The following is an 18,825-nucleotide window of genomic DNA, read 5'->3' as shown; positions in this document are numbered from 1 at the left end:
CTTATTAGCCCGCGGACCCCCATTTGAAAAGATAAGCCAGGGACCCCCATAAGAGATGATTTGTATAGCTCTAGCAGTGATTCTCAACCATTTTAATTTCAAGGACCCCCAGTTTGACATGCATTAGGCTACGGACCCCCATTTTATGGCATTTCTATCTCTGGGACCCCAATTTATATTGTAAAATCAATGTTAATTTAACTCTGAGTGTAAATGGAACCAAAATTTGGTTCCATTTGTACACTCAGAGTTACAGACCCATAAGGGTCCATTTGGTTCCTAACTATTCATCTTTTAGCTGGGGACCCCCTGGAACACCCTCAAGTACCCCTGGGGGTCCCCGGACCCCACTTTGAGAACCAATGCACTATGTTACAAAATGTTTCTGGTGTAAGTGGATACATATTAGGCCCACACACTCAGCCATCCGACAAACAAAGAGAAAAAAAGAAAAAGATCTTCTTCTGTAAAAAAAAAAAAACTCCACAGATACTAAATGTTGGCACACTTTATATATAAATTAAAAAACCCAGTAGAAAGTGATAATAATAATGATAATAAAGGAAAATATATTTAATTAAAGCAACGGAGCCGACCGATACAACAAGTTAGCACCAGTCCACTATGTTGCAAAAAGTTTCTGGTGTAAGTGGCTACATATTATTCACTCAATCTTACCGCAAAAAGGAAAAGAAACAAAAAGATATTCTACTGTCAAACCTACACAGGTAGTTAAATGATGGTACCATTTTATGTAGATTAATAAGGCACAGAAGAAAATGAAGATAATAATAATAATAAAAGGTAATTTAAATTAAGTGAGTTATTATTATAATAAAAGAAAGGTGATTTAAAATAAATTAAGTGAATTATTAAACACTCAGTCATTCGGCAAAAAAAGATGTATAAATATTCTACTGTCAAAACCTACACAGATAATAGATGATTGTACAATTTTAGGTTAATAAGACACAGAAGAAAATGAAAATAATAATGATAATAAAGGAAAGGTGATTTAAATTAAGGCAACGGAACCAACCAGAAATGTGATTTAAATTAAAGCAGCAGAGAGAAAAGTGATTTAAATAAAAGCTGCGGAGCCGACCAGAAACCTCAAATTAGCAGCACCAGTCCACTGTGTTGCAAAAAGTATTACTCACTCAGTCCAAGAAAAAAAAAAAAGAGAAAAAAACCCCCACATATACTGCTGCAATACTTTCCAGTGATATGCATTTACTATAAGGATCCATCTTCACAGTTGCTAGACAGTGGACTGGGGGAAACATGACATGTTGCACTGGTTCTTCGTGTGTGTGTGTGTGTGTGTGTGTGTGTGTGTGTGTGTGTGTGTGTGTGTGTGTGTGTGTGTGTGTGTGTGTGTGTGTGTGTGTGTGTGTGTGTGTGTGTGTGTGTGTGTGTGTGAACATGTGACTTCCCCCTTAAATTCTAACTACAATCAAAATCAAACACCCGTCAGTGGCTGAACTCTTTTTTTGTCCCTCTGATGCTTCTTTTTGAAGTGATTTCACTCGCCATGCCAGAAACCCACTCCCATCTACTGGACTGTAATACTGTTCCTAAAACACAAGAAGAAAAGAGGGGGGAAAAGTGTCATTTGGTTTTAATGAGCATGTGTAAATGTGTGTTAGACTGGTGTTTTATGTACTTACATAGGCCAAATTTCCCTGGGGATCGGCCAGGTATGGGAATAAGGCAGAGATGCCCTGTGCATAGTCCTCTTTAACACGCCTTGAAGGACTCGTCCTAAAGTACACACACACACACACACACACACACACACACACACACACACACACACACACACACACACACACACACACACACACACACACACACACACACACACACACACACACACACACGTATGAGATCCAAACAAAAGTATTGCTGTGCCGCTGCCTTCTGCAAAAAGGAGGATTTTGGCCTGCACCAAGTACAACCAAAATTGTGTATTGGGTGCATAATTTTTAGATGACAACATACCCATGTTCACTTGCCATGTGTGCAACCAATATCTTCACCATGTCGCGTCTTCTGGTATCCGTTAGGCTTTTTGTCCGAGCATACTCGGTAAGGATCCTCTCTCCGCCATGTCTGTCCTTCAGATTTTTTTCAACCATCTAAGTGGAAGTAAAAAAATCACACCCTGTGTGAAGGTAGCGGCGCCTTTGATACATTTTGTCATCGATATGTGTTTATAATGTGTTTATAGCCACATGTCACGTGAAGCTTGACCAATCACTTTGTTGACGTACGCACCTGACCAATCACAACGTTGACGTACGCACACGGACAAAGTAAGGTAGAGAGCGGCTAGCGCCGCTAAAAAAGGGAGGGGAAACACAGGGATAGACAGTAATATTTTAAAGCACTGGTCCTACAGGCCACTACATTTGGTGGCCAAGTATATTTAAGGTGACAAAACTGTAAACCATGACCGCCTCCCCCAAAAAAGCAACGCTTACCTGAGCGAGACGAGTCAGGTCAGCTCTGTTTCTTGGAGCAGGACTGATGGTGTCATCCGAGTCCCCGTCATTGTCTGCACCAGAGCTGAGAAAGGAGCTGCTGCTGCTGGCAATGGAATTGCTTGCAGAGGGGCTCACTGAATCTAGCAATAATGTTGACATAACACGTGTGATTAGCAAGAGAGGAATGTTTGTGGCAAGTGTAATGTAAAAAGCTCACATTAGATACGGAAGGATCCACACACCAACAAAGTTCTTCCTCAGACACTTTCTCTCTTTTACTTACATTGGGCGTATAGAAACAAAGATCATTTCAAAGTACAAAAATATACCTGTGTGACATTTTAGGTTAGCCAGGACTGTATGGATGAGGCTATAAGGCTCCATGTTGATAAGCAACAGAACTCACCTTCAGGATTTGGGTCTTGGGGTGAACAAATCTCCAACACACCAAGGTCTGGTTTCTTTATAAAAAACTGAAACGCCTCCTCGTCAACTTCAGTGTTCAAGTCATCATAGACTTTTAAGTCTGAGGTACTAGGAATTTCAAATTTCTTGGCAACTGAAGACAAAACAAGATTGCACAAGCTTATTGATAAATCTGTTGTGCAATTGATTTAATTTGTATTAATGTGTCATAACAATGGATTAAAATAGCCACAGAAAATTCAATCATATGAGGAAGATTGACAGCCCTACTGAAGACATTGAATCACTCTATCCTAAATAAAATGGATTGTGCCTTGTACTGTACACCCAGCATGATGTTGCATATGACAGTGGTTCTCAATTTTTCATGTCAAGGACCCCCCAAATTGACAATTAGCCCACAGACCCCCATTTGAAAATATATGCCAGGGACCCCCATAATAAGAAGACTTTTACGGCTCTAGCAGTGATTCTCAACCCTTTTAATGGACCCCCATTTAATGGCATGTCTATCTCTGGGACCCCAATTTATATTGTAAAATCAATGTTAAGACAGTGTAAAAATGGAACCAAATGGACCCCAATAATTTGTACACCATCAATGGCATAGGGCATGCTGTGGAACAATGTTTCACTCACCACACTCCAGAAATGATGTAAAAGACAGTGGTCCCTCAAAGCAGATGTATTTCTGCCGGTCAAGATGTTTCACACGTACAGCATGCATGCTTTGATGGAGAAAACATAATAATGTTACAACTCATGCAGTATGAGGAGTGTTACAATTAGAAACTATTACAAAAGCACTATCTACAGGCAGGCTATCTAGCAGTGGTGTAAAGTAACAAAGTACATTTACTTAAGTACTGTACTTAAGTACAATTTTGAGGTATTTGTACTTTACTTGAGTATTTCAAATATACTATTGTAATTACTTTTACTCCACTACATCTCAGAGGCAAATATTGTACTTTTACTCCACTACAATTATTTGAAAGCCATTTTAGCCCTACTTTATAAATATGCTACTTGAAAATAGCAGATCTACAAGCTCATGAGCTTGTAGATCTGCTATTTTTCAAACATTCTAGTACTTTAAGTATATTTTATGTTTGAAGTTTAAACACAGAAACACGAGGAGACAAAGAGATGTTGAGCTCTCTCAGATGCCTCACCTGTCTTTAGCGACTTCTTTCTTCTCCTTCTCCTTGTCCTCTTCCTTGCCCTTGTCTTTGTCCTGGTCAGTGATGATGTCCCACACCAGTTTGAGGGCACGTTCTGTGATGGACACAATCTTCTGGATAGCTTGGAGTTCATCCTCTGAGGGATAAATGGCTGCATGCTTGGTCATTACGTAGCCATCGTCTGAAGAGTCGGGGCGACGAGGCGGCTAAAAGAGAAACGGTGGAAAGAAAACTATTCATTCACAGGACAAGAAAGGAATCACAATGAGGTTTCAATTTAGTTCATGTAAGAGTATTCCAAAGATGCAATTCTGTAACCAATTACTTTTTAATGACAAAGACATAGTTCTGCAACAAGTTACTTGATTAACAGAACGCAAAACTGCATTCAAATAGTAAAAAATCACACCTGTGTGAAGGTAGCGGCGCCTTTGATATATTTTGTCATAGATATGTGTTTCTACTAGAGAAACAATATTAAATCTCTGTAAATTTATTTCAAGGCTTCCAGTGGCACTAAATAGTGCCATTGGAAGCGAATCACCAAATGCATTCCAAGGTTTTTCGGCTGCCGAATGAAAGGACTCTTGGACACTAGATCTCCTTTGTCAAACCATTCTCGCATAACGGATGACTGGATCCCCGAACTCAGACTTTCTATTACTTCACCCTTCGTCTGTTCATCATTCAAAGATTGTATTTGAACATTACGTTCTTGTATCTTTCTCTTTCTAGATATTACTCATTGTTTATTTAGTCATTGTTTATATAGACATCTAATTCTATATTCATGACATCATAGTGATGTCATGAATAGTAACATAGTGATGTCATGAATAGTGACCAATCAGAACGTTGACGGACCTGACCAATCAGAACGTTGACGGACCTGACCAATCAGAACCTTGGCGAGCCTGACCAATCAGAACGTTGACGCAAAAGCCAGGTATAGAGGGCTAATATTCGCTCTATACCTTTAGGTATCAGAACGTTGACGGACCTGACCAATCAGAACCTTGGCGAGCCTGACCAATCAGAACGTTGACGGACCTGACCAATCAGAACCTTGGCGAGCCTGACCAATCAGAACGTTGACGGACCTGACCAATCAGAACCTTGGCGAGCCTGACCAATCAGAACGTTGACGGACCTGACCAATCAGAACCTTGGCGAGCCTGACCAATCAGAACGTTGACGGACCTGACCAATCAGAACCTTGGCGAGCCTGACCAATCAGAACGTTGACGGACCTGACCAATCAGAACCTTGGCGAGCCTGACCAATCAGAACGTTGACGCAAAAGCCAGGTATAGAGGGCTAATATCCGCTCTATACCTAAAGGTATAGAGCGGCTAGCGCCGCTAAAAATCACACCCAGTGTGAAGTGGGCGGTGTGTGGTCATCACAACATGACTCACTTAAAAAAAAGGATAAATGACTTTTTTTTAAGTCCATACTGCTATTCATAGGGCTGCACATGTGTCATGTGTTTCGCTACCCAATCACAGTCCTGAATTTGCAAAGTCAGCCAATCACATTACAGCTAGTGGTGATGACACTAGCTGTAATGTGATTGGCTGACTTTGCAAAAGTATCGATTTGCATTAACAATGGAAGGGTTAGGGGTGTAGACTGCGTTGTAGACTATTGGCCAATCACGGTGCAGGATTGGTCAGTGTCCAAAACTCACCTATAGGGGGTTCAATGTTACACCGCCCCAAAAATCACACCCAGTGTGAAGTGGGCGGTGTGTGGTCATCACAGTGGTCATCACAGTGATGGAAGCTCACTTTAAAAAAAAAGTTGTTCTAAGTGCATAGTCCTATTTATAGGTTATTAATTTCATCATGTGTCTCGCTAGCCAATCACAGTGCTGAAAAGAGTCAGCGGGGATGTCCAGGGGCCACCCATTGTGGGTGGAAGGGGTGTACAATGGGTGGCCAATCACAGTGCAGGGTTTGGGGGGTACAATTGGTGGCCAATCACAGTTCAGCAAATGTCAATGTCCCAACCTCACATATAGGGACGGCTACACCGCCCAAACATTCAGAGGACCCAGGACCTACCACAGGTCCCTGAGGCTGAGGGATGGGCATGCCAGGCCGGACCCCCAAGAGACCGGGCGGCCCAGGGGGCCCCTTGAGGATAGCCTCCGTCGGGCATACGGCGTCTGTCATCCCAGTGGTGCTCTTCTTCCTGGAAAGTTTCAGCAGTTTGGAGAAGAAAAAAAAAACAGTGACCTGGGAGTTCAGCAGATTAGACCTGGAGAATGTCCACTGAAGAACCACTTAAACCCTATATACTTAGTCGACTGGGATCACCCAGCGGTCTATACTTGGTTCCCTCCCGTTTTCCCCTCTACATCAAATCTCCGTGGAAAATACATCTGCACTATTTTCGGCAGATGTTTTCCCCAGAATGGAGACGCAAGTTAAAAAAACAAAAAAACATCAGCTGGTCATCAAAGACCTCATCGTACCTCATTTCCATTCTCCAGCGCTCCTCTTCCTCTCTCCTCCTCCAGAACTCTTCTTTCTGCATCTGCTTCCTCATCTTCTCCTCCTGAATCTTACGGGCACGGATGCTAGGCTTCACCTCCACCTGAAGGTCAGGGTTCACCTTTTTCTAAAAGACCAGGTGAAGAGGAAATGTCAGGACAGATGACGGCATGATCAACTTATGACTTATTGTTTAACCATTCAAAATAGTTCAGTCTAGTGTCCTGGGTCGTGTAGATTACTCGCTTCGGTCTAAAAACATGTCTTGCTAAAAATAACGTTGTCCCAGCTAAAATGAAATGACTTGAAGATCAGTTCTTATCAGCAAGCGACATCAGCCAAAGATAATAAACTGCTCACAAAATGTAAGGAAACTTGAATTTGGGCCATTATATCTCCCCTTTACTAATACCAATCAGTAAAGTGTTATATGTCATTTTTATCAGTGATTAGTCACCTTTTCAACGAGGTACAGCTTGTAAGCATCGGGCATTCATGGATTGGGCAACACAGGCAAACGTGTGGGTAGCGCCGAGCAAAAATGTGCCAAAATGGCCTGTTAGACTTTTCTGGTGGAATTCACTCTCGTTTTGTCACTGTTCAGTTGGTATTCACCTTTGTTGCTTGGAGCATTTAAGATTGCACTCTCCCACAGTACTAAGGACAAAATGATAAGAATGTTGGCCATACACTTCACTAATTTTACGCTCAGTTTCAGGGTCCTCAGTAGCGTGTGGAAGATCCATATGCAGCCACAACAGCTTCGCACCTCCTCCTCATGCTGGAGCCAGTGGCGGTCCCATACCTTCAGAATATGGGACCTAATGCCATCCTCCAGGATGACAACGCTCGGCCCGACAGAGCCAGGATCATCGGAGAGTACCTCCAGAATTTGGGAGTGGAGAGGATGGAATGGCCTGCCGTGAGTCCAGACCTCAACCCAATTGAACATTTGTGGGATCAACTTGGGCGTGCTGTACGTCTTAGCGTGACCAACAGAACCACATTGGCTGACTTGCAACATATCCTCATTGAGGAATGGGATGCCATCCCACAGCAGAAAGTGGCCAGGTTGGTGACCAGCATGAGGAGGAGGTGCGAAGCGGTTGTGGCTGCATATTGATCTTCCACACGCTACTGAGGACCCTGAAACTGAGTGTAAAATTTGTGAAGTGTATGGCCAACATGTTTCTTTTTCTTATCATTTTGTCCTTAGTACTGTGGGAGAGTGCAATCTTAAATGCTCCAAGCAACAAAGGTGAATACCAACTGAACAGTGACAAAACGAGAGTGAATTCCACCAGAAAAGTCTAACAGGCCATTTTGGCACATTTTTGCTCGGCGCTACCCACACGTTTGCCTGTGTTACTCAATCCATGAATGCCCGATGCTTACAAGCTGTACCTCGTTGTAAAGGTGACTAATCACCGATAAAAATGATATATAACACTTTACTGATTGGTATTAGTAAAGGGGAGATATAATGGCCCAAATTCAAGTTTCCTTACATTTTGTGAGTGGTTTACATTAGGAATAATAACACTTGTGCCTGCACCTATGAAAATGTACCAACCTTGTACTGCAGTCGATGCCTCCTTCCCTTCAGATGCATCTCCTTCGCGTTGGGATGGTTGAAACTGCATTCACACAGCTTGCAGTGGAAGCGGATGACTTTGCCTTCATCGTTGCGGACCTAAGGAGATGGGTAACACAAAATGTTCAATTCCCTCTATAGCAGTGGTTTTTAACTTGAACTCTTATAGGATCCAACAGCATGGCTCCAATGTGGAGTTAATTCTGTGTAGCGTGTATGCAAAGTTTAGCACTGATCGGTCCTGTGGTTTGTGACCAAGGGGCAAGGCTTGGATATTTACGATGAGGCCAACACGGAAGCTTATGAATGGCCAGAGTGGCGCTGTTTTACCCTGCGCCGACCTGAAGTGTCAGAAAGAATTTATTTTAGCGCAAGTGAATGGGTTTTTGACAAACTTCAGACTAGATTTTCTTACCGTAATAAAAATTGTCATAAATTCTATATGCTTCCAGTCGCTAGTTTAAAGTCTCCTTTCAATCATGATATGCGTTTTGCTAAATTATGGTCCCATTTATTCTAAAATTGACGATAAAGTAGGCTATGCTCCAGGAGGGGCGGGATGATTTGATTGACAACCTACACAACCAATAGCATTCATTCCCCGCCCCCGCTCTTGATTGACAAGCTACCCAACCAATAGCATTTTTGGGGGTGTTTTCCAGTTCGCTGGTCACGTGTCTGGTCTCAACCAATAGCGTTTGAGTTCCGGCGTGGCCAACTGTATATATTAACGATGGAGGAATGCATGTTCCTGAACTATCGGCTTCATTTTCGTTCTGTAGAAAGCAGGGGAGTGGCTTTGTCCATTCTTTTTTACAGTCTATGTTTGTGACACACAGACCCTCTCATAGACAGGTAGGGTATGGCCGAGCAACGCCGTAAAAATACAATTGTACGGCAGACTCAGAGCCAGTCTTCATTTTAACTCTTTTATACTTGTGTTTGATGGAGTGCAATATAGAACGATTACATCCCCACATCCACAGCACTGGCCTTCCCCTCTGGTTCATGGCCAGTGGGGTTTGTTAAACAAAAAACAGCTGTCTCCCTATTTGGGCTGCTGCAGTTGTGCACACTTTTTTGCCTTACTAAAAAAAAGGACAATTTAACAATATAATTTATACTCACAAAAATAACTGATCTACAAGCTGACAATGTGTCGTGATGCGACGTGTTAGCATGTAGATCAGTTATTTTTGGCAAGCAACACCCAAGTGAACTGTCAGAATACCTCTTCAACGTAGTCGTGTCCAACAGGCTGCACGTCGTTCTGCAGTGCAGCTAGCGCCGCCGCAGACAGCCAATCAGAGATATCATTCTTGGTCTCTGGGGCAGCCATGGAGGGTGGCGTTGGCTTGGATATCTCCGCCGCCTTCATCTCATCCGCTTTCGCCGTGGTCTGCAGTTTGTTTCCTCCTGCAAGGGGCGAAGGGGGAGGTAGGGTTCTTTAGTCTCAGACCATTGCTATTGGGCACAAACCCTCTTCCAATATTTCATAAATTGCCTATTTAGTGGCGAAAATAGGCGATGCAAGGTGTTGTGAGTTTGCAGATGGCATTGGATGAAGTGAACAGCCAATAAATACGATAAAACCCGAAATTGTGTCTACTAATGACTTCATCCGTACTGCTCCAAAAGACCACAGCTAGAGAAGTTATTATTTGTAGCAGGGCCTTAATTTTCAATCAAAAGTTACCGTAAACTTACCATAGACATTAGTGAACACCCAACCTCTAATCGTAAATACACACAAAAAATGAATTGATTAACCGATAATAATTTGCAAATAAAAATGTTGATCATGCAAAAACAAACAAAACATCACTATTAACACACAATCCCATTCAAAGATTCTTAGTATTGGTTTACTTAAAACTGTGACATTCCATTTTACATTTTACTGAGGAGTCACTAGTCCACAGATGCTTTGACTAATGGACAGCATACAAATGCAATAAATCACAATAATTTAAAAAAAAAAGGAAAACAATGACCGTTTCCATTTGCAAGGGCCAGGAGTGAACTAATGGCCATTTGACTGCATGGTTAAACTAGGTTATACACTTGTTATTCTACAAGACACAGAACTTCAAGAAATGTTAGGTTTGGAAACGCACGCCTGGTCGCCGTCCATCACTACACAAGTTGGCAGAGACTTATCCAGACATTAGCATGCAGCCTTTGAGTGCAAAGCACGCTCTGTGAAACCAGCTTCACTCTTTATTAGTGATGAGTGTTTGAACCACTTTCAACCTGGTGTCCCTATTTTGGGCACGTCATTATAGGTGCAAATTGTAAAAAAAAAAAAAAAAGTTTTATAATCTTTAAAGTGAAAATGGAAGTCGTTTTCTTTATTCATTGTGTGATAAGTACATAGGGGTTCAATGACTTAAACCCTATATACTTAGATGGGTGTGCAAGGGGTCTGTAATTGGCCCCGTCCTTTTCTATCACTCATCAATCTCTGCCGATCTACAAGCTCATACAACGCCTCGTGACGTGTAGTGAGACGATTTTTGTTTTCACTGAATGTTTGCCTATTACGACAAGCCCCGAATAGGGACGCTAGGATTCATGTGGTTGAACTGGTTAAATAAAGAGCTATACTAATCAAACAGGAATACAGCAAAAACACAGAACAGAGCATAATGGCAACAAGGTGAAGAATGAAGTCATTGTCAAATACCGCCAGGAGACGTCAAAATTCAAAGGGGACCTACTGACCGACAGAGTTGATCTTGGGGGCGGAGGCCTTCTTGACGGGGGCGGGGTGGAGTTGGCAGACGACAGACTGTTGCCGAGCGCCCCCCCCGCCACCGCTCACTATGTTGACCGGCTTCAGGTAGGAGGAGTTGTGGGTTGGAGGCAGAAGCATTGGAGGAGGTGCCCATGGACAGGGACGAAGAGGTGGTGCTGGAGCTGCCCAGGCCAGAGGAGGGGGTCTTACTGGGGGCGGCCGTGGTGGAGGAGGAGGTCTGGGTGACCACGCTGGGCTCCGTGGAAGGGATGGGTTTCCCCAGCTTGGTGTGAAGCTTCACCACCTGGGGAACGAAGCAGAGCAACACGTTTGAGGGTTTGTTGTAAAAAGCAGCTGTTCAAACCCTTTTCTAAATCAGTGGTTCTCAAACTTTTTCATGCCAAGGACCCCCAAATTGACATTTATTAGCCCGCGGACCCCCATTTCAAAAGATATGCCAGGGACCCCCATAAGAGAAGATTTTTTACGGCTCTAGCAGTGATTCTCAACCATTTTAATTTGAAGGACCCCCAGTTTGACATGCATTAGGGCTACGGACCCCCATTTAATGGCATTTCTATCACTTGGACCGCAATTTATATTGTAAAATCTATGTCAATTTAACTCTGAGAGTTAAATTGACATAGATTCTCTCAGAGTTACAGACCCAAAAGGGTCCATTTGGTGCCTAATCTATCATTTAGCTGGGGACCCCCTGGAACTCCCTCAAGGACCCCTGGGGGTCCCCGGACCCCACTTTGAGAACCAATGTTCTAAATGACATTGTGTATTGTAACGACATGTATGTTTACGACACTGAATTTTGTTAACTAACACCACTAAACTAAAAGCCTATCCATCCATCCATCCAACATATCACTGTTTATTTGCCATCCTAGGCAGCATGATAGCAAAGCCATGTTCAGCCATTGCTTGAGCATCATGCAAATTGCTGTGTGGCATTGATTGATTGAATTCTTTATCAGCAGTTTGCAAAAAGTACAGAGGCACAGTAAGGCCTACACAATGATGCTAAAAGGATAACACAAAAATCCCTGAGGGCTTGTTTCCATTGTGGTCCTGCGTATTCAATTCATAAAGGCCGAGTTCTGTAGGTGGACACATGTTTTTTTTTCTAAAATGAAATTATAGCTATTCAATAAAGGCTTTACCTTCAAGAAGGATTGCCCCTTTTCTTTTCAATTGAAATTTAAAAAAATAAATTGTACATCATGCTGAATATCAGTATTGTGGTAAGATCTAAAAACACTGCAGCATGATTTAATACCACAACACAGTCACAGACAAACGTTGGTAATCATTCCAGCGTGCGTCAGTACGGCCAATGCTCTCATATCATAAATCTCATATTTGGGAACACACATGTTGACATCTTTGCTTTAATTGCCAAAACACGTCAAAGCTAAAGTTCCCCTTATGACTTATGAAGCTGTAAAAGGATTGGCTTATGTCTTTATTAAACCAGATATGCAAATATGTTCTGTTTTTTTTGTCCTTCCAAACACCTGAACCAAGCATAGAACTTGCGTAGTGGTCATATATGCATACATCTGTGCCAAATATACACAGTATAGAGACAAGTACACAACGTCCAGTAAGCCTGCCTGTATGTGGGCGTGTGTATATTGAATGAGGGTTAATATCTTTTGTGACCGTTTACAATCCATTATGTTCCTAAATAATGTGTTTATCGGTGTCAGTCAGGGGTCTATAATGGGCCCCCTCCTTTTTTACCCCTTTACAAATATCTACAATCTCACAGTGCGACACGTTGAAAGATTGTTTAATGTAGTTAACCACATTAATCCTGGCTTACCCATTTTGGGCATGCCATTATAGGCAAAGGTTTAAAGACTTAAAAAATATGTTTATCAAAGTTCTCAAATTTTGAAAAATAGTCAATGTATAAAACTTCATAAGACAAGCTGTGAGCTTGTATCCCAAAGTGCAAATTAGTGCTCACGTGGTTAAACCTAATCCATAGGTAAAATGGTGTCGCTGGTCAAAAAGAACTGATCTATGCGAGCAAGTGACACATGATGGTAATACATGGTAGCATAAAATAAATACATTACCTTCTGATGCTTGGCCCCACAGATATGAGCGGCGTAAGCGTCGGCTCCGGTGCAGGAGACGTCACACAGCTCACAGCGGAGCTGGTTCTGGACGCCGTGGGCAGAGCTGCTGGTTCCTCCACTGCTGCTGCTGCTACTGCTGCTGCTCTGAGACACCTTGAGAGCCGCTTCCTTCTTCTTGTGCTTCTGGTCCTCCAGGTGCTCCTTGTATGTCTGGTTGGAGAGGAAGGGGGGTTACTATTCCTTCATTTGAGACACCATTTGCTTCAAATGTAGGACGTATAATGCAAGCCAAGCATGGCGTTTCAGCATAAAATCTAATCATGTATTAAGTCGGACAAACCTGCAAAGTTTGTTAAACTAATTTGATCAGTGTAAATGTAGAATTGATATACAGCTTTTCAAGGTACTCAAACAAGCTTGTATTTCAGGTTTGTTTTTGGTCTATAACAACATGCCCAAAATAGGGAGGCGAGGTTCAAAGTGATCCCCACCAGTCTTTAGGCTTCAGAGACCAAGGACTACAGAGACAAGTGTGAGCGTGCTCACCTGCGGGCCTGCACAGCTGATCTTACACACGTCACAGTAGTGGATCTGAGGGGGTTTGGGCGGCTGCTTAGGCCTGAGCTGCTTGCTCTGGAAGGGCGGCTTCTTGGTGAAGGTAAAGCAAAGTTTGTTGTTTACCCAGGGTGTCGGACTAAGCACGAAGCTTGTTTCCAGCCGGACCCTGCATGGAAGCCTTGCTCAAGGGCTATTCAGCGGTGATTCATGATTGATGTGATGAATTGGGGAATCGAACTAGGGACCTTCCGGTATCAAGGCCGCCCCTCTAACCACTAGGCCACCGCTGCCACCGCTGCCAGGTGCTGCCCGTCCACACTGCTGTAGCGGCTACCGCGGCCACCGCCTGCTTCTGTTGCTGCTGCTGTTGCTGCTGGTAATATGTGGAGGCAGCAGAGTACACGGCAGCCTCGTAGCCCGTGTAAGACGTACCTATGGAGCAGGAATAGGGGCAGTGATGAAGAAATGCATTTCAATAAAATACATATTTTTAAAGATACCAATAGGCTCTATTCACAGCAGCCATATTATGAAGACATTCACAGGTGTTACCAATGATACTAATGAAGGCTCTGTTCCATTCTGGTCAAACAGAGTCAGGGTGCTGATATTGTGCATGTTGGCTCACTAGAAACACTCTGTGGGTTTACAGTTGGGGTCCAGGGACCCTCATGGGCTTCCAAATGGCCCCTTGCATGTGTGTAACTCTGAGAGTGTACAAATGTATGTAAATTTGTACACTCTCAGAGTTATGGGGGTCGTGGGAAACCACTGTGCTACACTAAATGGAACAGAGCCTTCATTAGTATCATTGGTAACACCTATGACAGAAGTGATAATATGGCTGCTGTGCATACTGCATAGAGCGTATTCTAAGTCTACAAGCCACAGCATTTCAGAAAGAAATCAAATGCGTAAGTGTTTAACTCTGGGAACTTTTGGCTTCCTCCTCCATTCTAAAATGTGCAGTCTAGCTAAACTGTGTTTTGAGTGACAAGATTCTGCATCTACGCCCGATGCGACACAACTCGCGTACGTTGAATAATTATGTTCGACTGAAGTGAATTTTGCGCAAGCGAATACGAGCGACAGCCTATGTATGGGGAACGTTGCAAAGTAATGAACACGTTGCATCCATTCAAAATTATTCGAAAATAGCAGATGTACAAGCTCGCAGCGCGGCACGAAGTGATGACTGTGAGATTGTACATCTGCTATTTTTGAACATTTATTGAGAGATCTTTTAAGTGTTCTTAAAACGTGTTTTGCTATACAGCTAAAATCTAAAATGACATGTTTCTGCAGCTCACATTCTACTATATTGCTCGACTACGTTTGGGTTTAGCGTGTGGGTAACTTGTATGTGTGGGTGACGGCCGGGCATTTCCTTACCAGAATATGTGACAGCGTTGGTGCTGTAGGTCGGGCTCTGGGAGTACGACGGCACTACCGACGCTCTAGCAGAGGGTACGGGCTGCACGGTGGACGACACCGGGTAGATGGAGAAGGTGGAGGTGGCCTGGCTGGGCGTGGCCGGTTTGATGGCAGTCACCTGGCGCGTCTGCTGGGTCTGGGTGTACGGCGTCATACATTGCGTGTACGCTGGTTTGGGGGCTATGTGGGGACATAGAGAATAGTACAAAACGATGACTTTTTTTTTAAAGGTTGCACAAAACACAAAACATATCCATTATCCAAAAACCATGTGGGATATAAACAACACATGTTTTTGTTGTTCTCTTGTCCTTAATAAACTGGTTTGGCATCAGCAGCCATGAGTGTGCCGTGACTCTTTGATGTTTTAAGAAATAAATGTTTGTTGTGGTCGGGTCATTGTTAAACATTTTCAAAAGTAGCCGAGTATACAAGTGTTGTGAGAACCACACTGATAGATTGACCTTTTTTTGTACAAATGGAAGCAAATGGACCCTAATGCAGTGGTGGGGTCCAGGGACCCTCAGGGTTCCTTGAGGTGGTTCCAAATGGACACGTACAGGTCTGGAACTTTTGAGAGTGTACAAATGGAACCAAATGGACCCGTACGGGTCCATTTGGTTCCATTTGTACACTCTCAGAGTTATGAGGGGTCATTGAAATTCAAAAAAGTTTGAGCACCACTGGCCTTTCTTCACCATGACGAGTCCAGTCAGTGCCAGTGGCGAGTTGAACGTACCTGTCTGATTAGGACTGAGTAGGATTCTGCCACTGTGGGCTGGGGCTGTGCTGCGGCCACAGCTGATGTAGCAATGTAGCAATGAGCAATGCTGTTGATTTTATTGTTATCTTGTTCCAAGCAGCGATCCGCCTCATGACAAAAGAGAGACGGCCGTTACCATACCACTTGAGAAAGAGATACTCTAACCCACCGTTTCCCAAACAGTGTGTCGGGACCCATATGTGGGTCGTGGACCAATTTGTATGGGTCACGCGAGTAAATATGTTTATTTTGTGTTTCCTAACTTCCTCATTTTTTTTTATTATTTCAAAAGATTATCAAAACATTCCCAACAAAAAACGTTTTTTCGAAAGCATACAAATACATTTAAAAATCCATTAATTAGAGGGGGAAAAGTACTTTTAAGAATTTGTGAAAATAGCAGATCTACAAGCTCGCAACATGTCGCATCTTGTGAGCTTGTAGATCGGCTATTTTCACTAGTTTGGGTCACGGGGAGACATAAGATTTTGGGGTCTCGAGCTAAAAGGTTTGGGAACCACTGCTCTAACGCATTGGTTCTCAAAGTGGGGTCCGGGGACCCCCAGGGGTCCTTGAGGGAGTTCCAGGGGGTCCCCAGCTAAATGATAGCTTAGGCACCAAATGGACCCTTATGGGTCTGTAACTCTGAGAGTGTACAAATGGAACCAAATGGACCCTAACGGGTCCATTTGGTTCCATTTGTACACTCTCAGAGTTAAATTGACATAGATTTTACAATATATATTGCGGTCCAAGTGATAGAAATGCCATTAAATGGGGGTCTGTAGCCCTAATGCATGTCAATTTACAATTTACAATACTTTTACTTCTACTCCACTACATCTCAGAGGCAAATATTGTACTTTTACTCCACTACAATTATTTGAAAACTTTAGTTCCTAGTTACTTTTAAGATATAAAGTATTACATTATAAAACATACCTTAACCACTTTAGCCTTATTTTATACATAGTCTATTTGAAAATAGCCGATCTACAAGCTCACAACGCGTCGCGGTGTGATGTGCGACAGTGAAACGTGTCTGGGCGGAAACAATTGATTGACAGTTTGGTTCCGCATCGACAGTTTCTCCACAATTTAGAGGCAAATGTGGGCACATAATCATAAATATGATGATCCTAATATACAATTGAGAGTGGCGCACATGCGCGACCGACACGGCACGCCCGACCGTGTACCGTCTAGTCGGTCCTTTTCAACCCCAAAACAAGCCCCAAAAGAAGCGCGACCATCCGCTTACAATAAGCGGACATGGCAGTTGCCAGGTATAGCGAGAGAAACAAGCGAAAGACTTGAGAAACAAGAGAAAGACGCGGCGTCCTCTAACATTAGTCAACCCAGTACAATGCTGCTCGGTGCAGATAAACACTTGTTGAACCAAACAGTGCGTCAAATGAATGTCTATTTACTGCTAGTAAAACAGTCAAATTACAACAGCATCTCCTTCTAGAGTTAAACTCATGTTACTCTATACTGAGTCAAAGCCACGTTGTTTGCCATTGTCTCAGTAAAGTCCACCAACATATAAGATATAATTGTTCTGTCTCCTGTACTATGTCTACTGGTCTTGTATGGCAGTGGTTGGTCCTTGAGGGAGTTCCAGGGGGTCCCCAGCTAAATGATAGATAGGAACCAAATGGACCCTTTTGGGTCTGTAACTCTGAGAGTGTACAAATGGAACCAAATGGACCCGTTAGGGTCCATTTGGTTCCATTTGTCAGAGTTAAATTAACATTGATTTTATAATAAAAGTTGGCGTCCCAGAGATAGAAATGCCATTAAATGTGGGTCTGTAGCCTAATGCATGTTAAACTGGGGGTCCTTGAAATTGAAATGTTTGAGAATCCCTGCTAGAGCCGTAAAAATCGTCTCTTATTGGGGTCACTGGCATAACTTTTCAAATGGGGGTCCCTGGGCTAATGTGTGTCAATTTGGGGGTCCTTGACGCAAAAAAAGGTTGAAAACCACTGTTGTATGGTATTAATACAACCGTTTTTGTATGGATAGTTATATCAGCACTTTTAACAGCCTGCTCAGGGACTACAGATGAAAGCTAGCTTCTGGCTAACTCTGGTTCATTACACGGATGTGAAAACCAACATGTTGATTAATGTGCACTGTGTCCCTGGTAAATACATAAACATGATAGCAATACTGTTGATAACGTAATAATTTACGTCACTGCCATGCGGAAGTTGTAGGCATACGTTTATAGCCGTTAGCACTGGTTAGCCTAGCTGACTAGTCTCGTTTTTAACCCAGTTTCAGAGCAATCGTCGCTGCTTAAAGTTAGTTTTAGCAGATCTACAAGCTCAATTTTAACAGACAAGATATAACAAATGCAATGTTGATTAAAAGCTGCATTCTGCGTTGTATAATGAATTGTTATGGACAGGTCGATTGTGACATACGTTTATGAAAACAAACCAACAGAGTCCTGGGGCCTGAAACAAACCGAACCTGGCGTTTGCACTTAATTCACTTAAGGCCCGTACATGTACATAAACGTTCACATTTCAAATATAAAGTTCTCACCTCACGGCCACGGATGTGACAATTCTGTTCGAGCCCTCAGAAGTAACTGTATCTTCAGTATTGTTCAATAAAAAGAATTTTAATCCGATCGGTGGCCATCTCAGCATGTCCGCCTTATGCTTCCAACTGCATTACCCATCGGTTGGTAGGTGTACTGCACTCTGATAGAGTGTGCCCACTATGAGCAAATGGCCACCGATCGGATTAAGATGCGTTTTTATTGAACAATACGGAAGATACGGCTATTTCTGAGGGCCCGTACATAATTATAACATCCGTGGCCATGGGGTAAAACACTGTGTTTGAAATCTGAACGTTCATGTAGTCCAAAAAAAGCGGGAAAAAATAAAAATAAAGTAATAAAGGCGGGTAAAAAGTATATATCAAGTAATATTACTCACCTCATACAAAAGACGACGAAATGAAAGTAGATCAGTGATATATGAACCGAAATCAAGTAGATGAGTTTCCAATAGTAATCTATCAT

At 42.8% G+C, this 18,825-nt stretch overlaps 1 long non-coding RNA gene and 1 pseudogene across 2 annotated transcripts; both read right to left on the bottom strand.

The window, feature by feature from the left end:
- Window positions 1–2,512: 2,512 nt before the first annotated feature.
- Window positions 2,513–3,647, bottom strand: LOC311046337. Its single transcript, XR_014600867.1, has 3 exons — window positions 3,555–3,647; window positions 2,896–3,048; window positions 2,513–2,629 (listed from the first exon to the last, which is right to left on the bottom strand). It is a non-coding gene; the product is annotated as an uncharacterized lncRNA (long non-coding RNA).
- Window positions 3,648–4,086: 439 nt separating this feature from the next.
- LOC311048185 (zinc finger RNA-binding protein-like) lies at window positions 4,087–18,477 on the bottom strand (annotated as a pseudogene). The gene is made up of 12 exons: window positions 18,474–18,477; window positions 15,755–15,820; window positions 14,978–15,199; window positions 13,879–14,017; window positions 13,574–13,685; window positions 13,025–13,237; window positions 10,916–11,232; window positions 9,423–9,607; window positions 8,171–8,290; window positions 6,569–6,724; window positions 6,166–6,295; window positions 4,087–4,305 (listed from the first exon to the last, which is right to left on the bottom strand). The product of its transcript is annotated as a zinc finger RNA-binding protein-like (transcript).
- Window positions 18,478–18,825: the final 348 nt, after the last annotated feature.

This window comes from Gymnoscopelus microlampas, assembly GCF_963454915.1.
Source record: "Gymnoscopelus microlampas genome assembly, chromosome: 1".
Lineage (NCBI taxonomy): Eukaryota > Metazoa > Chordata > Actinopteri > Myctophiformes > Myctophidae > Gymnoscopelus > Gymnoscopelus microlampas.
The sequence above is the reverse complement of the archived record's forward strand: the minus strand, read 5'-3'. Positions and strand labels throughout refer to the sequence as shown.